This window comes from Acomys russatus, chromosome 6, assembly GCF_903995435.1.
Source record: "Acomys russatus chromosome 6, mAcoRus1.1, whole genome shotgun sequence".
Classification (NCBI taxonomy): Eukaryota; Metazoa; Chordata; class Mammalia; order Rodentia; family Muridae; genus Acomys; species Acomys russatus.
This window is the reverse complement of record NC_067142.1, coordinates 87,165,932-87,178,028: the sequence shown is the minus strand read 5'-3', so window position 1 is coordinate 87,178,028 and position 12,097 is coordinate 87,165,932.

The following is a 12,097-nucleotide window of genomic DNA, read 5'->3' as shown; positions in this document are numbered from 1 at the left end:
TTTAGGACATTGTCAGCAACACTGCCGTTTGTGGGGGCCACTTTGTGACCTAACAATTACAATGTACCACGAAATATTCTTTTGATTTTTCTGAATCACTTAAAGCATGGAAATGAGCCTTAACTTGGAGGCTATATAAATAGCACTGGGTCAGGTGTAGCCCCTGGGCCCTATGTGGTTGGCTGACTCCTGATCTACAAGGGGAGGAAAGACTAAAACACTGCGGCTTTTAGCTAAGGGTTAAAACACAGTGCTGCTTTACCATTCATCAAACAGCTTCTCTTCCCAGGAGATGGAGATCACTAACAAAGGTGCAACTGGTCCAAGTGCAGAGCACAGCTGATCATCCATAACACAACTCCTGTGTCCAAGATCCAGGGGCATCTCCAAGAGCAGCTGTGAAGTCTGTAGGAGCCAAGATGATCAGGAAATTGTTCTGAGAGTGAGCGTGCCTCTTAGATATGGCAGGGTACCTCACCAATATGGCTGAGAAAATTAAGTCTTCCCAGGGCCTGAGCCCCCTAATTGTTTATCCAATAGTGAGTGGTCACCTTGAAATTATAAACATACAACAGTAAACAGATTCATAGGGAAAAGAGAAATAGGACAGAAAAAAATGTGATTATATTTCACTTAAAATCTTTCTAAAGGTACGGTGCTGCAGATAGAGATAATCCTCAAAGCTGTTTGTGTAGGTGAGAGTGACTGAAGAAAGCCGAGGGCTCGCAGGGGATGCTTTGAGAAAGGAGAATTTAAAGAGCTGAGCCTTGGAAGGCAGTAGGCAAGCTGAGGACGGAAAAGCTCCCCAACACAGAGAGTAGTGGTAGTGACATCAGGGCCTGGCCACTCCATGGTGCATCTCTGGCCCAGTGGCCCACACCTTCCCAGCACTAGCACTGTTTAAAGGGAACTCTACCTTTAAAATAAGACCGGGGTTTGAAGGGTTAAGGATTTGATGAGAATCTCAACCCAGGTTCCAGAGAATCTAGAAGCTCATCCCTCCTGCTTGCTCCTCTCCTGGCCTTTGATCCAGGCTTCTCCCTTTTCTTACAAGGATGCTGCTGTCCCTGGTGGGCTACGTTCATGTAAATAACCTCTCCTAAATACACTCAATGAAAAATCAATTACATAGCAAAGTGGCTGAGGTTTGGATAAACAACCTAATTGTTCCCTCTGGGGCTGCTGGCTGGGAGATCCCAGTTGAGAGAAGAAAGGAAGTTAACACTTGGTAAAGCCTCAGGCTCTGATAGCAGCTTGAGCCCCATGGCCAGACCCCCTCAACACCTCAGGGGAGACACTGGCCTCCTGTGCTCCCACAGAGAGGGCTGAGACCCTCGGGTTCAGAGTTGACCTCTGGCTCAGAGATGCTTGAGAGTAAGGCAGCCCACACATACACCCCACAACCACCACCAGAAACCCTCTGAGCTGACCACACTTTCTCCTGAAAGGCCCCTCTGCCTGAGCCCTCTGTCCCTCAGGAGTTCTGTTCAAACTTGGATTTCCCTTCTCATAAGTCAGGACACTGACTCTAGTTACAAAGGTCCCAGAAAGATGTTGATTGACATTTCCTGGGGAGATGTGAACAAAATGTCTGCTTGGCTCAGATAGGGAGCCGAGCAGAGACCAAAGAAAGGATTCTACTCAAGTCCAGCCCGGTGGGCCAATGAGTTGAGTTAGGGTTACTTAGAGAAAGAAGCGTGGGGGAGGGGTTGCTAACAGCAGCAGCACCAACTTAAGGGTGCTGCACCGTGAAGAAAGTGCACTCTCCCAGCAGCTGTTAGCTGTCTTTCAGTCCTTGGGAAAGGGGGGTAAGGGGGTCTCTGGTGCCCCTTCTGCACTCCATGGTGGAAAGTTAGAGGGTCTCCTTTGTGTAATCACAGATGCTGAGCGCCCCAGAGGGAGAACCAGGCCGTGCCTGGAGGACAGCATTCTACGATAGAAGCACATGTCTGAGCCCCGGGCTGGAGAAGATGTGGACCTGGGGACCGAGGCTTGGGACAGAAGGCTGGAGGAAGACTGAAGAGTTGCCTTCACTCAGAGAACCCTGGGAGGAATCGGCGTGCTCCAAAGTCTGCCGTCCACGGTCCACACTCCAGCTTGTTCCCAGCTGGAATCATCTATGTGCCAAGGATGACAGATGGGTGTCTAAGGTTAGATAAACAAGATACAGTCCCTAGCCTGGCCTCTGGGAGAACACAAGGGCACATCTGCCAGGCCTGGATGAGAAACCATGCCTAGGTCTGACCATCCAGCCACAGGAGGAGCCATGGAATAATTAGAGAGTCCTGAGCAGACTGATGAGACCAAGATCCTAACGCCATTTCTTATATGTATATGTGTGTGTGCATGTGTGTGTGTGTGCACGAGTGCATGTGTGACCTTATATGACTGTTTTCTCAAATCGTTCTTATCCAAATAAATTTGCAAACACTGCAAAACAGTGCAGTTTTCTACCTTGTTGGTCAGCAACACCCATATTAAAGGCCCCTAGCAAGAGAAGCCTTCCCTCACGCATCTCTAACCTGGCATTTCAGGACCCTCACACACTCCTGCCCCGGCCACAGCACATGCATGTTCAGGCACAGGCACAGCAGAAAGCACCTCTTCACATCTCATGAAATCACAATCTTCAAGGCGTTCCTGGGCACGTCTGACATAAACTCATAAGCCTCCACTTATTGAAACCCCAGAATGTGAAGACCCGAGCCATTCAGTCTAAAACGTCAATCGTGTGTTTAATATCGCGGGTGACACAACCATTGTACTTTCTGTTTAGTCGCTGATGCTCAAGAGAGAGTAAAAGCGCAGAAGCAGCCACACTCCTCAGGGCCCTGCTGAGGGTGTGTCCCCAGCCACCCACCACTCCTGTTGTCTCTCTTCTGTGCTGGTCCAGTCCCCGCCCCATGCCAAGTTACATCTCCTCTCTCTCTCTTTCTCCTGGAAGGCTCCTAGGACAGAAACAAAAGTCAAAATGTCCAATAATTAGCTGGTAGAAGAGGCCTGGTTGGATGCAGAAGCCAGTAGCCTTCATCCTCTGCTGTGGTGAGTCTGCAGGCAACATACCTGCGCCCCAAGCACAGCCGTCCCAGAGAGCCTTCCGCATCGAAAAGCTGCCAACACTGACTGAGTCCTTTCATCTCCGCAAAAAGCCTAAACTCCTGTCAATAGAAACACTAATGAGCTCTTAACGGTACCACTGGCTGGGGATAACTGTGTCAAAATGTCCTTCCTTGCTTATACTCTCAGCTCATCCGTCTTCTTATGGAATGTGGAGTTTTGTAAACAATTGTTGCATTAAGGAGAAGCAATCAAATGCCAACTTACCCCAGATAAGGCACTAAACACAGAGCAAAGAAACAATTCTACCATGGTGTACACTGCTGAACCCATGACTTATTAGGGTTACTCACAGGAGCATCTGCATCGGCAACCCCTCCCCCCCACAAACACACCCATTGATCACACACACACACACACACACACACACACAAACACACCCATTGACGACCCAGTGATGGAAGCTGAGTTCCCTGTGTGGCTTGGAGGCAGCTATTCCGCAACAGGGTCAGGGCAGAGACTTGGTAAAGTCACATGACTTTCCTGTGCAACTCATAAGCCTCCATGAGGCAACGCTTCAACAGACTTTAATGTACTCTGACATTCTGTCTTCTGTTTCACTTAGTCACACACTATAGTCACGTGACTTACCTTTAATGTACTCTGACATTCTGTCTTCTGTTTCACTTAGTCACACACTATAGTCACATGACTTACCTTTAAAGCACATCGGTGCCGCTATTACCATTGTTGTTCATTTATGTAGTTATTAATTAATAACTTGGAAGCAGAGTCTCATGTTCTCCAGGCTGACCTCAAACTTTCTATGTAGCTGATCAAAGCTGACCCTCCTGCCTCCACCTCCTGATCACTGGGATTACAAGAGTGTATGCCACCACGCCCAGCTTATTCCACCTGAGGAGTCAAGGGCTTTGTACGTGCTCGGCAAGGACCCTACCCACTGTGGGTAACTTAGGTGGGCAAGGACACCTAAGCCAGGGTATCACACATTCCCACAGTGACCCTGCTGCAGTTTCTACCTTGGCCCTTTGCTAAATACTTTGCCTTCTGGCATCTTTGAAGAACATTTTCTTTTTTGGCCCTTAGCATTTTGAGTCTGGTGCACCTACATGTACACTTTTAGGGATTTACCCCATGTGGTACCCCTGAGTTTCCTAGATATGGGGTTTGGCATCTGTCACTAATTTTAGAATATTCTGGGCTGCTCCCTCTGGCCCTGTCTCCTGTCTTTTCTTCTAGGTCTCTGGACACACATACGTTCTCTCACAGTGAGGTCCAGCACTTGAGGCACCATCAGTGAGAAGCCACAAATACAGGTAACCCGGCCTTACCCCAGCCCAGACCCTGACTCTGGGACCCCACTGTGTGTGCTTAGTGGCCAGTGACAACCTCTCTGTGCTTATTTTGCATGCGGAAGTCCGAGAGGTACTAGCTCAAGTGTGACTGTGACCCTGGGCTACATAGCATGCCACAGACGTGACAGAGAAAAGGGAAGCTTTGGCCACTGGGAACACCTGTGGGCCCTTGGCTGCTGCCTGCAGGGAACACATGTGGGCCCTTGGCTTCAGCCTGCCTGTCAGTGACACTTTGTGTTAGGCCTTGCACGTCTTCAGTGAGGTCTGGAGGACAATGTGATACTAAGTCCGAATGAGCTGCCAGTGTTCTGACCGCCTTTACCTCCTTTAACTCTCCCATACCAGACTGCAAGATGCCCTGAGAGCTAACTCACGATAACTTTAGACCTGCTAAGCCAGCATCAGCACTAAATCCTTCTTAGCAAACCCCTTGGGTGTTCTGACTCAGCCAGTGCATGACCTGGTGGGATATGACATCATTCATGGAGCCTGAAAGTCTAGCCTGGGAGCTAAAGTGTAGCAACATCCCATTCCCAGCCCCATCTGACATGCCCCAGCCATGCTCAGTAGCCTCTGCTTTAGCTCCCTTCCCTTCTTCCTCAGATGAACCAGGAAGGAGCCTTTCATATCCTCCAAGGGCTTCTCCAGGGCCCCAGAGCTAAGTGTTTGACCATGTACAACTACGCTGAGTTTGGTGACATTGGTTAATGGATACTCTGCCTCTGGGATACAGTCATTTCTGTTCCTCCATCCCATCAACCCCATATGGCCAACTGTGGAGGTGTGACCTCTCTCAGAAGTTCCAATCAGTTACCTTTGTACCCTGGGTCCCTGCAGGGCCAGTGACATCGTGGTCTGCAGCCAGCACCCTGATCGTGGCCACACTTTCCCTAACTGAACATCCTAAGACTGTTGCTTGCTTCTGTAACCTCAGCCAGCACCCTGCAGTCCTGCACCCTTACAAGGATCCATGTGAGGGTTAGCCTTTTGACTGTCCCAAACACCAGCCATTCCAGAACCCCCAGCCTTCCTGTCTGGTAGGGTTCTGGAATTGTGCTAGGGAGGTCTGCATACTCAGGGCTCATCCAAACATCCAGCCACGTGTCAGGGTGAAAGGGAACACCTCTAGTCCTGTTAGCTCCCACCCAGGCCCTGTAAGCTCCCAGGTCCTGCAAGCTCCCAGGGTAGACTCATTTTCAATGTCTCACCTGCTCTGTCCCTCTAGAGCAGGGACTAGGCATATGAGGTCCCTGGAAACACTTGCTGTCGGCACTGTGCAGAGAGCTAACGCCCCCTGAAGTTCTAGCAGAGACACTTAACTCTCCACAGCCTCCAACCTCCTCCTGCCCCAGGCCTCCATGAGCACCTGGTCCCTATACAAGCTGAGCAGGCCCTCAATCCAAAGGGCTCCATAAGTCTTACTCGCTGTGTATCACCAGGTGACGAAACACTCAGCAACACAGAGGGGAAGATATTCCTGTAGTCTGGGGCGAGATATGGTAAGAGAATAGTTCAGGAAGAAAAAGGACCAGTTGGAGAGAGCCTTGACCGCCCCGTTAGGCAGCCGTAGGCCTCTGCATGTGGAACATCTTAGGGGATTCTGAGGCGAGGGAGGGAAGTCACTTGAGTTCACATCCTGAGCAAAGAATCTAAAGTTGAGCCTTGAACGCGATCAGCTAAGGGAAGGGGCTGGGAGACTAAGGAACCGCTCCCAAGTCATGTCTGGTGTATCAAAGGCTAGAGGCTGCCATACCACAGGTTGGGAACTTGGGCAGCAGAGGGGCACCTCCCTCATCGCACACTTATCAGGCAAACCTCTGCCTCTGAAGAAAATAAACCCACTGGACAGGCAGACACATCCCGGGGCAGCAGCCTCCCCAAGAATACCATTAGAGATGGCGCCTAGATGGGCACAGGGGCTCCGGGACTGCTTGCCAGGGGCACTATCGCTCCTGTCAGTCAGAAGATCTCTCTCCATCCAGAAAGTGCAGCCCTTTCCTGGGCTTTTGCTCTGCAGAGTTCCCAAGGGTGACTGTCCAGACACACCGGCTTCCTTTCTGCCCCTCTACCAGGATTCCATACGCTTCAGAGGCAAAGAAAGAGCTCCGTTCCTTCGGGTGCCTTGCTAAGCGGTTCCGATGTCTCTGTCCTCATCTCCCCACCCACAGGGACAGCAACCAGGCTAAGCAACCGTCCCCATGCCCTGGCTACTTGGAACCTTGTGCCTGGTCTTTGTGCCTTGGCCCATGTTTCTCCTTCCATTTCTTACAAAGAAGCCAGACTCCTGCAGCACAGTCCGACCAGGTCACACAGCCCTTTTAAGCCCTTTCCTAAAACTTCAGGATACATCACGCTCCATTACAGGGTGCTCTGAGACACAGCATTGCAGCCTGTGGCCTCTCCAGCCTCAGCTCTTACCATCCCTCGCCCAAACCCCACGCCCAGCCATGAATGTCCCTTCATTTTACCACGCCTGGGGAGCCCCCCGCCTGTCTGAGCTCTGTGTGAATGGTTATCATCACCCTGGGTGGTCTGGCCAGTAGAAGGAGAACATGAGCCTGGGACAGCTGAGTTTTCTAGAAGCTACTTTTTTTTTTTTTTTTTTTTTTTTTTTTAAGTAAAAGAAATGGATGATCTCCTGATTAATACCTTTTACCACGCCACCTCTCCCCAAAGTTCCCACTTTATTATCTGACCCTTATCACATGAGCTTGCATTCTTTCCTGTGCCATCTTCAAACCCAAGCTGTGCCCAGCAGCCAGCATCTCTTTTGCCTCAGAACTACTGAGACAAGAGGAGCAGTGTCCTCACCACAAAGTGTGGGGACTGGTTAAAGTCCTACAAAGCTCTGTTTCTGACCCTCCTCCCATCCACTCTGTCCACACACAACAACACTCAGCACACACACACACTGCTCCAACACACACCTGTGTTTAACACACACACTGCTCCCAACCCTCAGCTCCATACTCACACACTGTAACCCACCTGTGTATAACACACACACTGCTCCCAACCCTCAGCTCCACACTCACACACTGTAACACACCTGTGTATAACACACACATTGCTCCCAATCCTCAGATCCACACTAACACACTCTAACACACACCTGTATAAAACACACACATACACAAACACACACACACTGCTCTCAATCCTCAGATCCACACTAATACAGTGTAACACACACCTGTATATAACACACACACACACACACACACACTGCTCCCAACTCTCAGCTCCACAGTAACACACTCTAACACACATCTGTGTATAACACACATACACACGCACACACATACACACACACACACCCCTTAAAGAGATTGGATGAACCGAGGCACAGCAGTGTCGTTAGTTGTTCCAGCTCACAGAGCACATCTGGATCTACAGCCCCAGGTGACTGCAGCCATGCTACGGAGGGAGGGAGAAGTGGCAGGGAGAGAAGGGGAAAGCGAGGGAGGGAGGGAAGGGGAGAGGAACGGGAAGGAAGAAAGGATTCCTGAGCAGCCAGAATGGAATGGTTTTGTTTCAGAAGACTAGCTCTCTTAGGCACGGGGGCTTGCAGGAACACTAGTCCTCAAGTTGTACTAAGACTGAGATAAAAATTTTACATGGCTTCTCTCAATGCAGTGCTCATTATTCATAAGTAATTAAAATCTATTTTATCAAATAATATAATGAGGTCTGGTTTCCAATTGCAATGAATCTTGAACTGTTTAAGCCTATAAAATGTTTGAAGTGTGTCTTTCTACATCTCTTATTAATCAAATGATAAAATTAAATGCTGGTTTCTGGATCCACTTATTCCTAGCAATGTATACCTTCGTTTCCTGTTTCATTAAATTACGTGAAGAGTTTATCTCAATGTCTAATCAAATTAAAGGAATAATTTCTATTTCTTTTTACACATGATTCTTATTATTCCCAGAAGCTAATTCTAAAGTTCAGAACAACCCTGCATAAGTTAAATACATAAGTTTAAGAAGCTTTTTATTATGTTCTGCTTATTGTAAATAACTGCCCGTTGTGCCTGCACTGGCCCTTTAACTGTGGCCAATCAGATGGAGAAAGGCTGTAAGTTTGTCCTTGCTTTTATAATCTTTTATAAAGTGGAATATTTCCATTGTGTCCTTCCCGATCCTAGACTGCAGTTTCAGTAATCTTTTTACAAGATTAGAAGTAATCCCTCTTACAACAGCTTTTATAATAGTCCTGAAAACACATAGTGTAATGTTGGAAAGAATTAAAAACTTAAGTCAGGAATTTTGTCACAGAAAATAAGGCAGACCTCAGACGGCTTAGCAAGGAAGACCAGCTCTGCTGAAGAGATGCCTGTGTGCACGGCGTTTCCCACAAATCAAATGACCTATATCTGAGCTTTCAGGTTTTGACACTTAGAGTGTGCAATAAAATAAATGCATTTATTTTTTTAATGCATTGGAAAAATTGTATTGAATTTTACAGTATTTTAATTTCCCAATCTTTTATTAATGAATTGAATGAGAGAGAGAGACACACACACATCACTGCTAAGTGATATAATTAATAACCTTTGAATAAATTTTGGAAATGGATTTTTTTATATCCCAGGAATCAGGAAAATGAGTGGTTTCAATGATGAGCAACAAATCCCTGAGGAAGCCTTTTCTCTTTTAACAAAATTGAAGGAGAACATCATCTTCAGTGACAGTTTACTGTGTGGTGTGGGCACCTGAACTCAGAGATGAAGCAAGTGACGAGTCCCCATGACCCACTCTCCTGCTCCCATTAGCTCGCTGTGTAAGCGATGTGACTGGGCTCATCTGTAGCAGCAAGATAAAGTTTGATAAAGGGTAACGTTTGGAAGGCTGCACACACTAACAGTTGAGAGAGAGGCAACACTGATTACCTAACTGGGGTGCGCGGGGTGGGTACTAATTGTGACAGTGAAGGGCCCTTTACAGGCTCAGGGGTTTGGGTGCTCGCTCCCAGCCGCTGGTGCTCTTTGTAGAGGCCGTGTAACTTTAGGGTCTCACTGGAGGATGAGGACCCCGTGGGATGGGCCTTGGGGATTTATAGCCCGCCGTGGGGTGCATCGTCTCAAACCATGAGCCAAAACAGACCTTCTCTCCCTGACGTCATATTGACCAGCATTTGGTCACAGCGACGAGAAAACTAATGTAAAAGTGACAGTCCCAACACATTTTCTTTAATGCTTGATTTAGAACTGATAAAATGCACAATATGCTTATGTTATTTTGATCATTTGTACATTGATCACTGTTGGTATGGCTATTCACTCAAGACATAAGTCCAGCATTTAGAACCTTATGAAACCATATGTTGGCAAAGTGTCTGGTTATATATGACAGTGCACTGTGTGCTTACCATTGCTGAAATGTCAAATTTTATGTTTGTTTACCAAAAATATTTTATGCAGTTTTTTTGTTTACCAAGAATAATTTTTCAAAAAATTTTCTAGTAATAAAGGGAGGACTCAACATTTAAGAGCACTGACTGCTCTGGCAGAAGACCTGAGTTCAGTTCCCAGGCTGCACATGTTGGCTCACAACCACCTGTAACCCCAGCTCCATAGCATCCAGTGCCCTCTTCTGGCCTCCATCAGTACTGCATGCACATGGTGCACAGACATACATGGCAAGCAAATCACCTATATTAAAAAATAAATAAATATGTAAGACTTTTATACAAAATAATCCTTAATAACAACACATAGGCTGGTCAGTACAAGATGATTAAACATGAAAACAGAGATAGAATACAAAGATTAGTTTGGAAGATTAGAAAATGAATAAAATATTTAAAAACAAATTTTTTTTGATACAGGGTCTTATTCTGAAACCCAGGCTAGTTTCAGACTTGTGGTGATCCTGGTGCTGGGAATTCACATGTAAACCCCCAGGCTCAGCTAAAATTCCCCAGTGTTGAGGAAAGTTGCACTCATGGAGTTTGCTGTAGATGACAGTGAACCAGAACAGATCTGTCTGACAGTTCGACTCTGCTAATCTAATGAGGGACGACAGATCCATAGCTGTAGAACACTGTTTTCTCTGAAACGACTTCGACTCCCTGAGATGTCTGAGGAAGTGATGTGTCTCACGATGCTCCCGGAGCAGAGCGAACAGGGATGACGGTGCTGCCTGTGCCAGGCCCAGAGCTAGCCTGAGACCCTCACCTCGTTCCTCACTGCATTGCTTTCTTCTGAGGCAGATGTCAAGGCCATATGACCCTCACAGGCCCTGTCCACCCCACACAGCAGACAGACTGGCTGGATTCTTTGGGAAAAGAGGAAGAAGAAGATTGAAGAAGACGCCACGCACTAGCTTGCTGCAGGCCAGCAGGGACTTTAAGTGAGCTCTTCATGTCTCAGTGGTCCTGTGAGGTAGGCATTTTCTCATTTGCAAAGTGAGGATAATATGATGAGAGAATGGGCACTTTGCAGATAAGAAAAAAAAAATGAAACACAAAATACGTTCGGGGTTAACAGCTCAGAAGTGACCAAGTTTGACAGGACTGAAGAGTCCTGAGCTCAAGGTGCTGTCCTGCCCACTGAAGAGGCACTGACCAGACCTGCCCCGCACTGTCTCATTGCCATCCCAGCCTTCCCCGCTCACTCTCTCCCTCCAGACAGGAAGGAAGGCCTACACTTACCAACAACTCTCCACATAATATCCTTCTCACTGATTCTCTGACAAGTTCGTGGAATGAGCACAATTGACTTTATTATTATCTTCTCTGTTCCCCCAAATGAGGAAAGAGAGATCCCCAGGATCTCTTCCCGAAGTCGGCAGGCCCCTGGGTCTTCACCAACATCTACATGGAAGCAATCTGGCAGCTGTTGAGACCACAGCAGGGCGGCTGACACAACCCCAGGCTCTGAGCTCCCAAGGCTGCTTGGCTGAGTGAAGGTAAGGAGACCACGCCAGTCACCTTTCCATCATTGGAACAAGATGCCCAAGTAAGCTGCGCAGAGGGGATACATTTGGCCCTTGGTGTCACAGGTCTCAGTGCATGTGCATTTGGCCCTGTTGTTTGGGGCCTGCAAGGAGGTAGATCACCGAAGCAGAATGCGTGTGGGAACAAGAGAGGTGTGAGTTCCAATAAACCCCCAAGGGCACAACTCATGACCCACTTCCTCTGGAAATCTCTACCACTTCTCAATAGCACGATCAGGGACTAAGCCTTCACCTATGACCTTCTGGGGAACAGCTGAGGTCCAAACCTTAAGAGGCCCCTAACGCTCACACACTGGTGTCTCTGGAGGTGCAGGTTCTCAGCCAGCACGTTCCATCCTGCGGGGAACTGTGGGCATCTGTCACTCTTGGGTCTGAGTAGGAGGGGCGTCTCAGTCTCCTCTGTTGTTGCCCAAACTGGTGTGCTTGTTTGGGGGTTTTAATGACACCAGGGTCAGTGTCTACCAACTATGCCCGAGGCAACAGGTAGGACCAAAAATGCAAGCATGGTGAGCAGACCGAGGGCTCCGCTCACTGTGGCACAGACATCACAGCTCCTGAAAGCTATCCCATGGTGCTGCTGCCATGGAAGAGCGTCTAAGGAAAATGGGCAGAGACTGTGGCCAGTGCTGGCATGGATCAGCTCTCCTGAGCACATCATCAGAATAATGCCAACAGGAAGAAAGAGTTCCACCACAGGAGAAG